The 19516-nt window shown below is 33.0% G+C and overlaps 1 long non-coding RNA gene and 1 pseudogene across 1 annotated transcript; both read right to left on the bottom strand.

The window, feature by feature from the left end:
* Positions 1 to 4967: 4967 nt before the first annotated feature.
* On the bottom strand, positions 4968 to 6717 carry LOC120122114. The gene is made up of 3 exons (XR_005516044.1): positions 6614 to 6717; positions 5957 to 6150; positions 4968 to 5358 (listed from the first exon to the last, which is right to left on the bottom strand). It is a non-coding gene; the product is annotated as an uncharacterized LOC120122114 (long non-coding RNA).
* A 3279-nt stretch (positions 6718 to 9996) lies between these two features.
* Positions 9997 to 12269, bottom strand: LOC120122174 (annotated as a pseudogene).
* Between the last annotated feature and the right edge of the window lie 7247 nt (positions 12270 to 19516).

Here is a 19516-nt window from a genome sequence, read left to right as displayed (position 1 = left end):
TGTTTCCCTCGTTGACCTCGTTCATCCGATGTTCTTGGTTTATCATTCTCTCTCATTGTTTACAATCAGTGAAGGTTTGAATATTCAGGTTTCGTTAAAACCCCATCTTTGTCGATCTTTTCAGAAAACCGACATTTGTAAGTAACTCCTCGTGCCTTAAAAATAACTTTAAGAATTTTTCCATAACTTTTTTCCCACTAGAGGAGGCCTCATGAATCCCACACGCCGTTATGCACGAGTGGGTTTTGTTATGTCTGTTCAGACATTAAATTAGTTTGACTAGACAAGTCTGACTAAATCGATGTGACCCTGAACTAGTTTGACTAAACCACTGGTCGAATCAGACCGTTAACTATTAATCACTGACTGTTAACTGTTGACTTTGACTTTGACATTGGCCGATTGACTTTTGAAAACTCATAACTTAATGTTTTTCAACGTCCTAAGTTCTTTCTGCCAAATTCTAACCCCAAAGGCCACGTTTTACGTCATTTATCGCGTAAAGTCTTAATTATGTTAAGTAAAATGTGAGATTTTGGACTCAATTTTTGGTGTTATTTTCTGAATGTGCTCTCATGTCTCTGAATAAATCTCTAGTAGACACCAATCACTCCCGTTTCACTCAGCTCGATTTCACTCACTCGTCTCGAGCGTAAGTTTTATGTAGTGACTTTATAGTTTTTTTAGATGTTTGACATCTATATTCATATAGTAGTTTTATTTTTAGGCCCATTTCCATAGTACCTAGTGCGACGATCATGGGAAGCATAAGGCTTAGCCGGTGTTGATTAGCTACTATAGGTGTGTCCCTTTGACTTGTTTGATACATTTGATGTGTTGTGCTGTTATGTTATATGTTACTATCTGTAAGCAGGTTCATAATCTGATTGTATTTATCTATGATATGTCTGATTACTGAATAATGGTGCATCACTTATAATATGTATATTGATGCATTTCTGATTCTGTATGGGATTATATCCCCTTCCTGACTCTATATAGGATTATATCTCCATCTTGACTCTACATGAAATTGTATCCCTGTCCTGACTCTGCATGGGATTATATCTCAGTATTGACTCTACATGGTATTGTATACATGTCCCGACTCTGCATGTGATTATATCCCCGTCCTGATTCTACATGGGATTATATCACCGTCCTACTCTGTATGGGATTATATTCCCGTCCTGTTTCCGTTTGAGATCCTCTTTGGAGGGAATGACCCTATCCTATTAAACGCGGCAAAAGGTAAAGTTGTAAGAGTTTTCTGTTATAACCTTCCTATAATGGTCAATTGATTTATTTCTATCTGAATTCAAATTGCATCTTTATAATATGTTTATTTATTTATGGTATGTCACTGATACATGTTTTACTTTAGAGAACACACTGAGCTTTGTAGTTCATTCTATTTTTGTTTTTTTCTTCAGATTATCTAGTTATAGGACCAATTTGGCTATCGGATGTGTAATCTCAATTGTATACTATATGAGGTTTAAAATTTAGTTTTGATCTCTTTAAATGTGACATGAGTTAATTCTGATATCACATTAGGTAAATGTTTTTTTAAATGACTTATTAAAAATATTTCATCTGTGAATCATTTATGTGATTAACATGGTCACCCTGATTCAATTACAACTCCTAGGATGGGTCTAGGGGTTACAAATTAAATAAGTTGGACTAGATTCTAAGGCTTTGCAATACATTCATTGAACCACACAGATAAACAACATTCACAAAATCATATTAATGATATTTATTGATCCATTAATTAAATATTATCTACTAAATCATTTTCTTTTTTAATTTTGGTGTGGGTAAATAAAATAAAAATAAAATATGTGATAATCTCATTTATTAAATACATTTATTATAAATTTTGGAAAAGAAATACATAATTTATTAAATTTTGGGGGGGCGGCAGCGCCCCAACCAATAGTGTAGTCTCATTCTTGGGCTTGTTAAGAACTTGAGTTGAGCTCGAGTCGAGTCTATTTGAGTTTAGTATTTATCGAGTTTTAACCGATTTGATCTCGAGTAGCTCACAGTCTATTTCGTCTCATTTACATCCCTAGTTCACGATTTTCAATCAATCTATAGACATGTTAAAAACAAGGGAAAACGACTAGTGGTACTCGACGCAAACGACAACAAGAGCATGCGACGATCATATATAAGGTGACAACGAATTGGGCGAAGTTTATCGAAAAGAAAGAATAGATTCTTCTTGATTTAGGTCAACAATGACATAAAATACTTAGAAGATCGATTTTTCAACAAGAAATGATCTCCAGCGATAGGTTTAATATAATCGGGGATGGAAGGCAAAAGTTTTATAGGTTTATTATTCTAATATAAAACAAAATTGGTCAACGAGTATGGCACAAGTAATTGAGATTCAAGAATTTGAGTTTATAAGGTCAAGTTCGAATCTTACCACCGCTGGACTAGAGAAGTCACCCTGACCTAAACTCTTTGTAACAAAAAAAATATAAAACAAAATTAATTCTTATATTCATTATTTTTTAAAAAAATACATATCATAATTATACTCCTATTGCAATGGCGAATCTAGAAAATGTTTTAAGGGTGAACACATATTAATAATATAAATTTTTTATATCTAGATGAATAAGATAAAATTTTAGAATGAGCACACATATTAATAAAAAAATTCAAATTTCAAAGAAAAAAATTAGAATTTCAGAAAACTTCAAGATGTGTACATACCCACCCTAACATCAAGTACATCCACCATTGTCCACAATTAAAATTGAACTTTTATAAAGGATTAATTATAGAAAGGTCTTTCTAATTTTTAATATTCTATTTATAAGAAAAAATAATTTAACAATATATTTCCATATATCAAAATATATTGTTTTCTAACAAGACCTCTAGCAAATATCTAGTTTTGTATCCATCTAATCAATAAAATCATACAAAACGTTACTTTAAAAATAACATTTATATATAAATATATTTTATTTGATATTTTGACATTGACAGTCAAACATTAATTACTTGGGAGAGAGTTAAAAAGATTGCCAAAAAAATCATCCTCTGGGACACGCAAAATAGACAGAATCGTGGCAGAGAAATAGGTAGGCCAGCTTGGAAGAGTTGGTAAAAGATTAAGTAAACGTCTTAATTCCATGGTATCATTTTTGCTTCTAACGTCAATCGTATTATTTGCCAAATGAATGTTCAAAACATTACTAATTTAATTAAATAAATAATTTGTGGCGTTCGTGCAGTTGTCTGTTTGGACCTTCAGCCGCTCAACCCCATTCAAACACCGTGGTGGTAGCCTCCATTCCTTTTTTTTTAATACAAAAACTCTAGTTCAAGGTCAATGTATACTTGAGACCCAATTATGATTTATATAAGAATTTATAAAATTTTCACTAAGATTAACTGTAATAAAATTTAAATTTGATATTACAAGTTCAAATTCTTGAATGTTAACACTAGTCGGCAGCATCCATGCTTTTATTAAACCTGCTACAATTATAACCCAATTTAAAGCCTTGATTTCGCCTCCCAATATATGCTTCTATGACTTGCTTGCTTATGATTTGTATATTTAAATTTCTAACACTTAAAGAAATTTCAAAAGATATAAAAAATACCATATGAAAGTATATCATATCTAAAATATAAAATATTCTTATAATAAAAAAATTAGTTGACCCTTATTCCCATATGTAATGGGTAAAGGGAGGTATGATAGTAGGTTGTCCCAACGCCAGGTTGAGAGTAGCTTCCGTAGGAGACCTCCGAATTATTAAATACCCTCCGTGAGACTCGATCCCACGACCCAAGGTTAAAAGTCTTGTGCTCTACTTATAATAACAATATCATTTAAAAGAAAATGCATTTAATTTTTTTCAACTAAATTTGTTTATCAAAGAGTTGAATCTATGAGATATATATCGTCTGTTAGAGGAATAAATATACGGATCCTTTAATGGATCTAATTCAAAATCAACATGACACCTTTATAATATTAGATAAACCTTCGGCTAGTCTTCTTCCCTTGTTTGATGTTGATGCTATAGTGAAGAAGGTATTTTGAGGTTGTAATTTTATTTATTTTATTATTATTGTTATTGTTATTATTATGTAATAAAAATTAAATTCACGTGTAATTGACCCTATTTTATACAAGTTTAAGAATGTTGAATAAGTAAAAACATATGACTAAAATTGACTCTTTATTTTTTTCTCCGGTAAATATCTTTATATTTCCTATTTTTAATCATCTGTTTTTCACTTATCCAACGGTCCTAAATCTATATAAAACTAAAAGAAGTTTTATATTGTATAAGAGGTATATATATATTCAATAAAAATCAAATCTGAAGTGATAAAAAATTATATATAATTTTTACAAAATATTTGTTTCAACTTTAATTTTATAAATTTTAATTATTTTATTTAAAAATTATATAAAATAAGAAATAAAAATATAATACTAGTATATAAAATCTATTAAAATATTTTTTAACCGAATGATGGTCGAAGAAGGATTGAATGACGGTGGAGTTTATAGATTAGGATTTTTTATTTAATTGAATAAAATATAATAAAATGCTTTGTTGATCAACTTTAAATGCTAAAATGAATAATAATACTACGAAACCAAGTCTAAGGGATTGTTTATTTACCTCTTAATAGAATCATTCAGCATTGAATGTTGAACCGTTCAGCATTCAACGTGTTTGTTTCGTACCTCAGAATGATTTAGTGCTGACTGATTCAACGAAACAGTGCTAAATGATTTTAACACAAAAGTACATTCTGAATGATTCAAAGCTATTATCAAACAATATTTCACATTCAGAATCAATTCATACAGAACTTCTGAATCATTCAATATTTGAATTATTCGACGTTTAATCATTTTGAAATAAACAAACAACCCCTAATAATCCAATTAAATCACTTATGGGCCAGCTCACTATGAGCCCAATAAATTAATTATCCAACATTAAAAAATAACAAATCTGTAAACACTCGTTTTTAACCGGACTTAAAAATTATTATAAATATTAATTATATATTATTATTATTAATACAAATTATATTATTTTATGTAGGCCTGAAGCTCAAGTCCACTACGACAAAAGCAATCCTGCACCCTCGCGCTTCACCCAGGCCTCTCATGTTAACCAAGTACTGCATATGTCGTACCCCAATAGAGATTCCAACAGCTAATTGATTAAACTGCATTGGTCTTGCCAATTCCTACACCCCCACGAGTGAATCCAAACCCGATTACAAGATCTGACCCGCCAGTCACCATAGATGCATGTTTGATTCAGTGCTGTCCACATCCATGCGTGAAACCTGCCACAATTACATTGCCAAATATCATCTCCAAAGTCAAAGAATCAATCCACCGAAAAGCAACCAACCTAATCCCGAAAATTTCGAGATTTCACTTGACCAGCTCCAATCAAAATCTCACCAAAGGAGATTCGGTGAAGAAGAAGAAATAATCAGGGGGCTCTCGCACAGAAAAATCAGCAAGGAACGAAGGGGGAGATCAACCATTAGCAAGAGCAAAGAACAAGCATTAACCAGGGGCAAGCATTGACGACCAAAAAAGAAAGCAAAAAGAGATTCACGAACAGAAAAAAAGAGAATTCGTTGTAAGGAAGAAAACAGTGTGTGAAAGGGATTCGGCCCTCTTTTCTGAAAGGAATAGAAGCAAGTTTCGTTTTATTTTACTCCCCAAACCGAAAATCAATTTTGACAAAGGGCAGTAGCATTTTCCAGCAAAAAAAACACAGAGCATTAATCAAGAACAATCCAGAAAAAGGGAAAGTATTAAGAGGTATTTCTCTCATTTTATTTACTTTCCAGTAGGTGTTCATGGTTGGTGTGTGTGTGTGTTTGATTTCGAGATAAACTAGGTAAATATGAAGAGAGGGGTCGGAGTTACCTTAGAGTTAGCCTTTCTCGGCTTTAGGGACTTCATCGGAGTCCGTTGAAACGTTGGAGGTCGCGGTGGCCCCGTGGTTTAGCAATGAGGTTGGGTTCGTTTTAGTCCTTCGGTTTTGGTTTCTGTTGTAAGATATTTGGTTTGGCTTAGTCTCGGCCTTGGTGGCTGTCGTGAGTGATGGCTTGAGGAGAAAGCTGCGACGCGAAGAAGGGGGAGACACATTTCAAAAAATATACAGACAGCAAAGAGGGGAAAGGGGGCAGGCCAAGAACACCGAAAAAAACAGAGAGCATATACGGAGGTCACGAACAGTTGGGAACGACAGGGGGATTTTAAACGAAAATCAAAGGAGGAATTCATCAACAAAGAAAAGAAACGGGAATCAATAGAAAGAACAGTAAAAAATTTCCTCATCAGTGTAAATCCTCTCCCGATTCGAAAGCTCGAAGAACATTTGTAAGAGGAAACCCAACCCTCATTGTGCCGAGAAGAAATAGAAGGAAAATAACATTTTTTGGTATCTTCTATATTTCTTTTGATTTCCAGTTTAATCCATGTATGTCTTTATTTTGAAACAGTTAGAAATTCCAACAACATACACTAATAAAACACAATTACAAGAGAACAAAGTAGAAGAGAGGAAGAGGGTCGTTTTACCTTAGGCGTATGGTGTATTGTTCTGTCTTTGGTCTCCGGGGTCGAGCGTTTGAGAGGGATGAGAGAGTAAAGAGAAACGGCGGGGGAGAGTTTTAGAAGCTGGGTAAAAATGAATTTTAGGGTTAATTTTTAACCTAAAATTATATGTATAATAGCTTAATGAAGCGGCAGCGTTTTGTTGGCCCGTGGCAAGTGAATGGGTTAATGACGTGCGATGTCCATCAGTTTTAGGAATGTTTCATTTTAGTCCTTAAGTCGGGTCTGTTGTGTTTATAATTTGATCTTTGTATTTCGGTCTTATTTGATTTTAGTCATAAAACTGATTATTTTGTTTTTGTCATTTAGACATTAGAGCTCCAAGTTTTTGCATGTTTCGTTTTGGTCCTAGGTGTATTTAGGGTTTACTATAATTTTAGTCCCTTATGGTGATGACTGGTTTCATTTTGGTTTCATTGTTTATTGTATGCAGTATGCTATTCATGATCATTTCAATTGGCATTTTGTTTGTATCCTAGATAGTAAAATTATGTTTAATATAATTTAGTTAATGGTTTAATATGTATGGCTTTCTTTTATAGTTTGGTAGATTATGTTTTTATCTTTGCATTTAAGTCGTATTTGTGAATTACATATTAATATATAAATAGGTCGTAATGTATATTTATAAAATGTGGAATTTTTTTTTGACATTAAAATATTATTGCATGATAATTCTTCATATATTATCTATTATTTGTTAATCGTTTTTTGAGTTAATTCGTATGTTACCTTCAAGTGCACAACTCGACTCTTATTATATAATTTGATTAAGGGTAATACTCTTTTAATTTAAAATTGTCGGAATGACTTTTTTCTTAACTCACTAGATAGTTGTTTTCGACGATTTTAAATTAAAAGAGTATCCTGTTATTGACACTTTAAAAAATAGTTTGTCACCTTAAAATTTAGGAACGAAAGAAAAAAGAATATTCGACTATTTAAATTTGTTGAGAAAAGATCGTTAGAACTCACCTAAAGGTCTGGTCTCAATATTTGTAAATAATCGAATATTCTTTATCTTTCTAATGATTTGATAGTTTTAATATTTTTTATCTTTCTAATGATTTGATAGTTTTAATTAAATCTATTTCGTTGCTTTTGAATTTTATAAAATTTGCATTGTTGTTTTAAGGGATCGTAAATCAAATTAAACTCGAACTTGTGAAATTTGTTGCAAAGACATTAATTAACCGACTAGGTACCGATTTAGGGCGTTGTGGGAGTGTTAATCCTTCCCCACACGTAACCGACTCCCGAACTCGAATTTTGGTAACGTAGACCGTAAATTTGTCATTTTATTTTATAAAATTACAACGTTTTTGGTGTCCAATCACACCCCAATCAAAGATTGGTGGCGACTCTTCGAACCATATAATTTTATCGTAAAGGAATTTCCAAATTTTCGAAATGAGAAGTTTTTTAAAATCGCATTGTTTTTAATTAAAACTCAATCCTAATTAAAAATAACGCGGCTTTCAAAATCTCGAACAAAAACGTAAAAATTGTTTCGATAAAATTAGGGTAAATTACGCGTTTAGTATCTATATTATCAATTTTGGTCCGTTCTAGTACCTAAATTTTCATTTTTTTTCTTTCAAAATCATATCTAACGTTTAGTTTTTTTTTTGTTTTAGTACCTTGCCGTTAAACTTAACGGGTGATTTGCACATGGCACTTTTTTATGGGTAAATTGCATCGTTCATTAGTCAACTATCTTCTCACTCTATTTTGGTCACTGAAGTTTAATTTTTTAAATTCAATTACTTAATTTTCAAATTACTCCTAATTTAATCACTCTAAATTTTAAATTTATTTTTTATTTTAATTATATATTAATAAGATAATAATAAAAATGTCATGTCACAAAAATTATTAATAAAATAAATTAGAGTGAGTAAAATAGGAGCAATTTGAATGTTGAGTTGTTAAATTGAAAATTTTTAAACTTTAGTACTAAAATAGAAGTGAGAAGATAGTTGAGGGATGAATAATGTAATTTACCCATAAAAACCATTAAGTTTTTAACCGAGAGGTACTAAAATGAAACAAAAAATAAACGTTAGGTATGATTTTGAAAAAATTGAAAGTTTAGGTACTAAAACGAACCACAATTGATAGTTTAAGTACTAAATGTGTAATTTTCTCTTCAATTTAGTTACATTCTAACATTCATCATATGTTTTTTCTTCCTTTCTATTTAATGGAGCACCTATCTTTTCTTGATATTCGTCTTATTATTTCATTCTCGTACTTCATTCTTCAATTAAAGCAACAAAACCATATCCATAAAAGAATGACGGTTCTCAAGTTGCAGCTTTTGAGAAGAGTGGCAGTGCACGGTGTATTACAATGTCTGAAGCATTCAAAGAGGCTATCAAGGATTAATCAACTGTAGTTAGAGCCTTAAGCACAAGGATTAGTAGGTATGTTTCTTTCTTGATTGAATGCCAATGCAAATAAGTGAGAAGATCATTGTCATTGTTGCAGTGAAGGTGATGCTGAAACATTTTGTTACGAAGATTTGAGATGGTGATGTCCACGGTAGTATCGGAAATAACTTCCGACGAAGAGCAACACAATCACCAATGAAGGAAATGACTTCTGAGAATTTGCAGATACGAGTTAATAAGAAAAACAATTGCCGGCTAATTTGAGTAGTGGATTCAGATCTGATATCCGTAATGTAGATGAAATTGGCAACTGATTCAGCGGGTAATCGACTTAGAAGTAGATTGTAGACATCAACAGGGTACGGTCAAAAATGTCTTTAAGATCAACGACATTCATAGATGAAGAAAACAGCGGCAAGAAAGTGACATCAGGATCGTCGACGAACCATACCGTGTGGGAAAGGGGATATTGGTGGTCTGAGGGTCAAAGAAAGGTTGAACAGCGGTAGAGTTTCACACTGCATTCATATCGTATGCAGTAATGTGGAATGCCGTGTGAGAGAAGGAACAATGGTATCAATACATCAAGAGGATTCTCAGTGAATGAATTTGTCTTCTAACATCTGCGTGCTAAATAAAATGTGTATAGAACGTACAATAGCATCATGCAAAATGGCAGCTCAAAAGGGAGGCCCTCTTTCCTCATTGAAGAGTCTTCTGCTGTGGCTTTTCACCATTAAATACTATAACCCCTTAACCTACCAACACAATTCACTTGCTTTAAAATCATAGCTTGTGGATCAAGGAACCCTAAAAAATTGACTTATGGACCGCCCAAGAATGAGTCTCATTCTATGGTATACTTTCAAACCTTCGATGACATTCAGAAGCAACAAGAATGGAACCGAGTCTCCGAAATATTCCCCTTTCAGTTCACAGTTTCAGACACCACCTTCACGAGCATTGACTAGACTGTGAACTCTAATCATCGAGAAGGTTTGTCATGGTTTCTTCTAACTTCTTCGCCTGAGGTCCAGGCTTTAGGACATTTACATCGTCCGATTGCCTGCAGGGATCTGACCACCAGCTAATCCGGCCGGTGCACCACGCACCCGGGGCAACTTGGTTTCGTCTGCTGCGCTTGAGGATCTTTCTGTCAACCATGTCCAACAGAGGTTCGTCTTTTTTGAACTGTCTTGCGAATGCTACTCCACTTTGAGCCATTTGATCATAATCCGAAACATTGAGGAAGTGAGGTTCCATCTTTGGAGGATTGTCCCAGATCATATATCTTAAATCGCTATTTACAGTGGTGTTCTTGAACTCTGGTGAATTGCAAATAACGGAATGGAAATAGCTTTCTTCGGATAACATAACGTTGTTGAAATACATCAGAAGGGTCCGAGGTAGATTGTCCCACCCGAGAATGCAAAATTCCAGGAAGGATCTGCTTAAGATGACCCATGGGGAACCTGAATTCAATACCAAAATGTAAATGAGAAGCATTTCCAAAGAAAACAACAGTCGTAATAACTTTTTTATATCACAAACAACAACAGACAACGATATTGATAGTAAATTTTGCCTAAGAATATCTTAAAAGCATCTGGTATTGGTCGTTTCTCGGTAGCATGAAAAATTTCAGTCCTAGCTAGATAAATCGCTGGATCAACTACAATAGGTTGGAACCGTTGACCTCTGCAATCAAAAGTAAACCGATACGAATCAGATTTCTATTACAACTTCCACCGGAAGAAAATATATGATTCATGATAAGGGCTTTGCCTACCCTTTCCATCCAAGGTCACTACGATGATCAAGGAAATTGAGCTCCCGCCTAACCGAGAAGAATACGTGAGACAAATCTGAGAAAAAAAAAAGAGTCGATACAACTACGAATAAAAGTATGCTAGGCAAAAGAACAGCTGAAATTAACGAGATTCATCATGAAGGGAAAAGAGGAATATGTCATGCGTAAGGTGTTCTCATTATCAAACCCAAATCGAAACATTCAAAGAGCTGGACCATTCATAAATAATCTAGCGACACTATGGATGTCAACCATCCTCTCATCACATACTTTCAAGCATCCAGTTTCTCAATACCATACCCTTAGTTCCATGTATGTATAATGTTCAGTAGATACAGCATGTTTACTAAATGTTTTTGGATTTAATCGATTCTCATGACCCGATTATGACAATTCTCCTCTGGTCGAATAGTTAACAGTTTCGCTACTTCATTTAAAAACTGCCCCAAAATATACAATCCCAGAACCCATATGCTTTATTCAGCAGTAAATCCTACATTCAAGCAAATCAAACAAGAAGTAATAACACAAAACTCTTGGAATCATGATAATGTAAATGATACTACAAACTGGCCAGAATTTCCCTTGAATCATGTAAAACATTCGAAATTGTTGCCAGTTGTTGCAATGTTTCACCAAACTTTGGCAGAACGAATCTAACCATAAGAGCAACTCAAATAAAACTCACTTTACAGGCCCACTATTAATACTGCAACCCAAATCCTATACAGAATCTTAAACCAATCCAATTGATCTTAAAGAATACTTAAATCATAAACTCTTGAATCCCATTTCTTATAAAATCAATGCAAATTAATCCAAATTTCAACTAAGGCGTGAAACTTTTCTCAAAAACTCAATTCTCCAACAACTCCATACAAAAGAGAACAACATAAATCCAAAAAGAAAAATCAAGACGTAGAAACGGATTACCATCTTGAGTAACCAAGGGGTAATCCAAAGCACTCAAAGCAATAAACCAATCCCAGCCAGGATCAACCTTCATCAAAACAGAAGCAGAGTGCAACGTGGCAGCAATATGCGTAGAACCCATGTAAGAAAACCGATCAGGCTTCCCTATGACATCCACATTCCCAAAGCTCCTAATAGCAGGTACGGATTTCAAAGCCAGGGTCAACCTATACCTTTCCTCATCAGAAGCCTCAGCTCCAAGTTGCAACACATACCGATTCCTGGGATGATACACAGCAAGCAGTAACCTAAAGATCCGATCTTTATCACCTTTTCCACCAAATATATAGTACCCAAATGCCGGTGGACAATGAGGACCGCGTTGGACGAGTGAGAAGAAAGGTCTAGGAGAGCTGAAAGCTGATATCGAGTAAAGCAAGAGGAGGCGAAGGGAGAGAAATGTTGTGGAGAAGAAAGTGAAAAAACACTTCTTTTCAGCTCCCATAGCAACAGTGTTTCAAGCTATTCGAAACGGTTTCAAAGATTGAATTTTGAGCATATGGGTTCATTGTTGATCACAGGAGGAAAATTTCGGCTAGATTTTGGATTTTGAAGATGTTCTGGGAAATGGGCATTTGAGGACCTTTGGTTTCAGAAGAATGAACATAGAATCTAGATCAGCACAGTGCTTTCATGAACTCTATCTGTGTAAGGTCAATTGAAAATGATTTAAATTTTGTTGTTGTATTTGTACAAATTTTAAATTTTTTTTTGATGGTGAAATGAAATGTTTGCCACTTTGCCTCGGTGGAGTTGAAGGGTTAAATAGGGTTAGGGTTTACTTTATTCTTTTCTTCCAATTGAGGTTAGATTTGTTTTTCGTGGAGAGGGCGAAGGAGAAAGAAGATTCAGAACTTCAATATCCTAATCTTTGCAATCTCTGTAATAATCCTACATATAATATGAATATATCATTGAATTACTAGTTTACTTCCGTGCATGAATTAATTTTATGTATAATTCATTTTTAAGTTAACACTTATTTAATTTTTATAAAATAAAATATATAATGCTGATCTAAGTTTTATTCATTCTAGGTAATATACTTACGTCATTTTTAGAGGAATTCTTATATTATAAATAACTACTTTGGGCATATTATCTTTTTATTTAAGTATTTAATTTTTTAAAATAAATATTTAAATCTATTTTTAGTTTAAATTGGTACTTAAAATATTCAATCATTTTTATCTAAATTAAAAAAATTGACATATAAAATTATTTAAATGATACTTTAAGTATTTGGATGAAAAAATTAAATATTTTATGTACTTATTTTAACAAAAAAATATTTTACGTACTCATTTTGACCAAAAAAGTAATTTTTGTACTTATTTTGATTAAAAAATATTTTAAATACTTAAAAGAAAAAATTGTTTACTTTTTATACTTATTTATGCTATATATCTTATAGGATTAATGTTTATTTTGAAAAAAAATGGAAATTGTTACACCCTAAACTAGTACGACACACAGTCGCCCGATTAGAAAGCCACACAGAACCACCAGAGTGACTAACCAAAATTTTTCCTTTTCTTTTGATAATTAAAACAACCATTTTAAACCATTTTGAATAAAAAAAATCCATCCATTAATATAAATAAAGTTTTACATCGAGAAGCTCCCAAAATAAATATATCAACATATACTGACCAACGTTTTAAAAAAAAGTTATGACTCTAATATACAAAAAGGGTCTTTAAATTATACATGCCCTCTAAAGGATAACTCGAGATGTACTCTGTTGCACTCGTTCTGGATCTCGACTGCTCAAAAAGGCTCCTCGAATGCTCCTCCTATGAATCTACGTAAGGAAACAAATTCCAAAGGCTAAGCTCACTGGCCCAGTGTCACACTAACAACTAAATCATACTAAAAGTGTTCAATAACTATCAAGTCTAATGCATTAGTGAGTATACTCGTATATCCACTCTCTACTCTATGGTTGGCATCATTGTGAGACTGATGGTTCTGTATCCCACGCACCCCTCTAGTCTACCGAGGATGAGACCCAAAACTCTACATCGGACACAACACCCTCGACTAACCACCTTCTATTGAAATTGCCCACAAAATTGATAGACTCCTGATTTTCTGGGCATTCACTTTCATGATGGTTGTCATGGTAAAAACTGCATGCTGAGTTGGTTACCTTAACTTCCTTCACCTTGTTGGAGCGCTGCAAATTTTTCAACATATTTGTTATGGCAGAAAGTTGGGCAGACACTGAATCCTTGGCATCAAGTTCAAATGCCCCAAACATTTTCTTTCCGGTTTCAAGCCTTGTAGACGGGAATTGATAATCGTTTTTGGTTATCATATCAAGGATATCAAAGGCTTCCTCGGGTGATTTGTCAAGCAAAGTATCATTCGCCGAGGCATCCAACATTATGTGAGTGGGTGCGTTGACTCCATTGTAGAACATCACAACTTGAGTCCAGTCATGGAATCCATGATTGGTGCACTTGCGAAGCAAACTTTTGTATCGGTCCCAACACTCATACATAGACTCTTCATCGTCTTGGCAAAAAGATGCTATGGCGTTCCTAAGATGGTCGTTCATATTGGGTGGACTATGCTATAACAAAAAATTGTTTGCACAAGTCTACCCAGGACCTTATCGAACCAGAAGGTAGTCCATTAAGCCATGCCCTGGCATGATCTTTCAAAGAATATGGAAATAATTTCAATTTCAACATATCTTCATGCATACCTTATTGTTGAAAAGAGTCACAGACCTCCAAAAAGGCTAGAACATGTTTTCTTGCATCCTCATGAGGAGCACCACCAAATTGTCCAATCAAGTCCAACATGTCGAACATCACCGGTTTGAGCTTGAAGTTGTTTGCCTGAATCTTGGGAGCTATAATAGCAGGCTTTAGGTCATCCAAAGTGGGAGCTAAGTGATCTCTAATAGTTCGTGGTCTTGCAGCATTCTTTGCATTTTTATTTTTCATGGCATTTAATTCTTCAAGTTCCTCCACTTCATTTTGAACTTCGTATATAGCTTTTTGAGCTCCTTGAACAAATCTTCTTTGACATAAATTTTTTTCGATCTTAGGTTAAAAATGACATAATGGTTCCTTGGGACTTCTACAAGTCATGCAACCGCACAACACCTGAAAATGGTAAACAAAAATAGCGAATAAATCCATAAAAATAAAATTAAAAATACAATAATAAAGAAACAAGATAGCGCTATAACAAAACTTTTAAAAACACCATTGTCAATCCCCGACAACGGCGCCAAAAACTTAATCGAGTGTAAATGTGTGTGTTGTGGCACACGAATTTGTGCAAGTATACACAATCGATGCAAGTAATATAGTAGTGAGTGAGTATCATCTCCACATGGATTGGAGGGCATTTAAAAGATTGCTACAACTAGGAATAGGTATCACTAACTAATCCTAAGTATCTAAGTCTAATGATATAAATAAGGAAAATATGCAGTGGAAAATGGTATGAACATATGGAAAAAAGTATGGCCGAGGCAAGAAAAATTGTAAAGTGAAGTGAGTAGAAAAGTTTTGTCGAGGCAAGAAAAATATGCAAAAGTAAACAAATAAAAGTTGTTAAGGCTAAAGTTGTCAAAACCTTGGTTTGTCAAACTGTTGCTTCTCGCTTATCCTACTCAAGTGTTTATCCTTTTTAGTCGAATGAACCCTCTCCTTATCTCCAAGGCAGATTAGAACCTTACCATCCCAAATTAGTTCCCTTGTTCATGTAGATCTAACCTAACTCTCTCTCGATATTAGATATCAACTCCTAGAAAAATGACAATCTCTCAAAAGCTCTTACAAAGACTAGGAATGTTTTATCGAGACACCAAGCAATATCTCAAAAGCTCTTATAGTGTCAAGGCAAAAGATTAAAATTGTGAACAAAACAACATTCAACAAAAACATACTTTAATCATTCATTAACATTAAAATACAATATCTTCCAAGCATCTCCAACACTAAATAAAACAGTTTATGATGTGGTTAACATCATCCCAAAAACTATTCATTAAGTACAATCCCTTAGAAAAATAAAACATAAAGAACAAGGGAATAAAAACTCCCAAAATATAGCTATGTTGTGACATCAGACCACCACCAAGACTGCTCCAGCGCACCAGCCTCTCTCGAGGGCCTGGCCGTTGCTCCGACGAAGATTGGCTATGGAGGGCACTAAGGATACAAGAGTGGGGAACGAAGGAAAAAATGACACCCCGACCGCCTTTTTTCAAGCCTAGGGTATTTTCTCTATATGATTCTGAACATTTTATAAAGAGTTATAATTGGATATTTATAGTAGGAATTTCTAGGGTTTAGTGCCCTTGGGAATTCCCTAAATACCCTTGAAGTTGAACCCTTTTTGTGAATAACATAATAGTTTGCGGTGGTCTCAAATTCCTTGATGAGGGCATGATTGCACGTGAGATATATTGGATAGTTGGCCATGTGACGTCAGTAATTTTGTCTCGTAATATGTCAGACTAGCTAGATAAACTCGTCTTTACAAGAAAATTTGTTCCTCACTATTATCGTCTTTTGTTCCACTGGCCCTAGCAAATTAATTTGTCTCGACAAATATATTATTTTTCAGTCATTTCCTCTATAATCACAATCAACAAACAACCTTTCTCATCAGCAGATCAGTTTAATCAAATAAACTTTCCCTCGGCAAAACTTATCCACCACATGAAAATATGTCCTAAATGCAACTATATACAGCTAAAATGCTATGTCAATAGATTTTATACACTCAATAACTTAAGTAAAAAACCCTAAAATATAGTCTTTTTACGGAGTTAATAATGAGCACATGGACGATGTTGGCGAGGAGTCCAAGATAACGCCTCATGTTGACCCGACACCTCATGCGGATTTCTTTCAAGGGTTTAAAGAGAGGATATTTCAGTCGATTGATTCTCTCTAAGCTCATTTCAATTACTGACTTGGTGAGATAGTGCATCGTCAGGATGCTACGACCGAGGAGATTCAATCTATTTAGTTTCAGATTGACAGATTTTCTTTCCGTCCTTCGTCACCATCTTAGGCCATGCTTATCATATCGTTGTTATTGCATTTTTAGATTTTGATGCATTTTTAGATTTTGCTACATTTATGTTATTTGGATCTTTGATGTTTATTTGGTATTTGGTACTTGAATGTTTTATTTGGTTATTTGAATTTTTGTTATTACTTTGGTACTTTATGCCTTATATGGATTCATCTATTTATGTTAAAGTACCTTGATGCGTCATATATATAATTCTCCATTTGTCTCTAATTGTTTCTAGCTTTATTTTAATTACTTTATCTCTATTGTTATATGCTACTAACATTGTTGAATTATTTTTGATATAACAAAAAGGAGGAGAAGTAAGTATAAAATGAAAAATGATTTTTCAAAATTAAAATTGGAGGTTAAAATTTTTCACAAATTCTTAAATTGTTTTATTATTTTTCAAAGGAGGAGCATTTTTCAAAAACAATTTTTCAAAGAGTTTTGTTATATCAAAAAGGATGAGATTGTTGAATTAATATTTCGATATAACATTAAATTGCAAAATTTATTTTGGACATAATTGAATTTGTCAAAAATTTATCAAAAATAATTCAAAGTCCAAATTAACTTGAAAAATATGTTTTAAATGTTTTCCAACTTAGTCGAACCTTTTCAAAAACAAAATTGATCATTTTCGTGCTTTAAAGTTAAGTTTCCAAGGATTTTTGGCTCAAAGGATCGATCCCCTAGCAAAATGTTCGATCCCCTAGCAAATGATCGATCCCTTATACCAAAGGATCGATCCTTGGATAACAATGAATTTGGGATCTAACCCTTAACCAAAAATATCGATCCTTTTGTTACAACGATCAAAATTTTTGAAAAAAAATCGACCCATTTCAATAAAGGATCGATTCCTTGTGCATTAAATGTTGTTTTTGGTTATAGGTAATAGCTACAATGATTCACAATGGCTCCAAACGGCTAGAATTAATGGAGAATGTATAAATTGAAGGTCAAAGCTTCCCAAGGTAAAAAAGAATGATATTGAACAATCTACCAACATCAAAGCTTAGTTTTGTGCTTAATTTTTAAAATTATTTGTTGTAAATACACTTGTGAGCTACATTGTTTATTTTTCTCAAGTGTGATTTAGGTGAGAGCTTAATTAGTAGAAACTTATTTTCCTTTGTGAGGTTTTTCTTTAGTTTGCTAAATTTGTAATTATTCTTTGGGAGAGAGTGTATTCAAGGTTTTGGGGTATAAACCTTGAAGTGTTTGTAAGGTTACACTTGTCCTTAAAGATAAGCAAATCTAGTGGATTTGAGAAATCTAGTGTAAATGCTAAGGTTGTGGATGTAGACTTGGTTTAAAATTCGAACAACTCTAGATCGTTGTGCAAAAAAGTTCTATTTTTTTATTGCTTCCACCAAACATTTTAAAAGGTTAATTTACCCCCTTCTTTGCATCTTCGGTTGTTCATACGAGCTCAACAAACTTTTTTAGACCTTGAGGGACTTTTTCACATGGTATGACAACTTAAAGGGTAATGTGCACTTATTGAGAATTTAAGGTCCTATGCTGAATTTAGTATTAGAACAGTAAATTGGACTGATTTGGAAGAGTTTATAAGTCTAGGAATCTATTTGTAAGTTGAAGGAAGTTTGGTGGTGGAATAGTGAAAGTACAAAATTAGGGGAGAGAAATTAGTTTGAATATGTATCGATTGTTTTTTTAGAAATTATTTGAGTATATGATTATAATATTAGTTAAAGTACTAATTTGGGTTCAAAATTGTATATGTTAAGAAATCGACATCGTGTAGATCATGATAAAAAACAAATACAAAGAAAACTAAAAGAAAAGGATTAAGTTCGAGAGTGCATCGAAAATAACATTGAAGCGTAGCGAGGCAACAGGTGAGTGCAAATAACTTTTCAACAGAATAATACGATAAAGTATTAATTGAGTATATATTTTATTAAATTGTTTTATTTTATAATGTATGATTGTTTTGGGTATGAAATGCCTAATACAATGTTTACGATATTTTATTTGAATTGAATATATGATTAGATTACATGCAAAATAGCATATGATTTTTAGTAAGCCCATTGTATGTAAATGAGAGTTAATGGTACAATTAGCATGTCAAGAGATGGGGTGAACAAGTACAAGCTTACGAGTTGCACCAGTATAGATTGCTCATACGACTGGTGTACCTTAGTGGTGCTTAGGGCTGTTCATTCAGTTAATTCGATGGCTGAACCGACCGAACTACCATTAATCGAATTAACCAAACTTTTTTTTCTTTAATCGTTAACCGAACTGAACTTTTTTTTCGAAAATATTAACCGAACCGAATAAATTTCGGATTAACCGAATTTTTTTAAAATTTTCTAATTTACATAAAAATTAAATATTTTATAATTAAATAAACAGTTTATAATTAATTTAAATAATATATAATTATAAAATATAAATTTTATATAAATTTTTTAATTAATTAATATTGATTTAGGTTTAAAAGTTATTGGAACTTAATTTATTAATTGGGTTTTAAATAGTTTGGGCTGAGCCCATATGTTATATATATTATATTTAATATTTTTTAATTCAGAAAAACAATTTACAATTAATTTAAATAATATATAATTATAAAATAAAAATTTTATATAAACTTTTTAATTAATT

Source organism: Hibiscus syriacus, unplaced genomic scaffold (genome assembly GCF_006381635.1).
Source record: "Hibiscus syriacus cultivar Baekdansim isolate YM2019G1 unplaced genomic scaffold, ASM638163v2 tig00110384_pilon, whole genome shotgun sequence".
Classification (NCBI taxonomy): Eukaryota; Viridiplantae; Streptophyta; class Magnoliopsida; order Malvales; family Malvaceae; genus Hibiscus; species Hibiscus syriacus.
The sequence above is the reverse complement of the archived record's forward strand: the minus strand, read 5'-3'. Positions and strand labels throughout refer to the sequence as shown.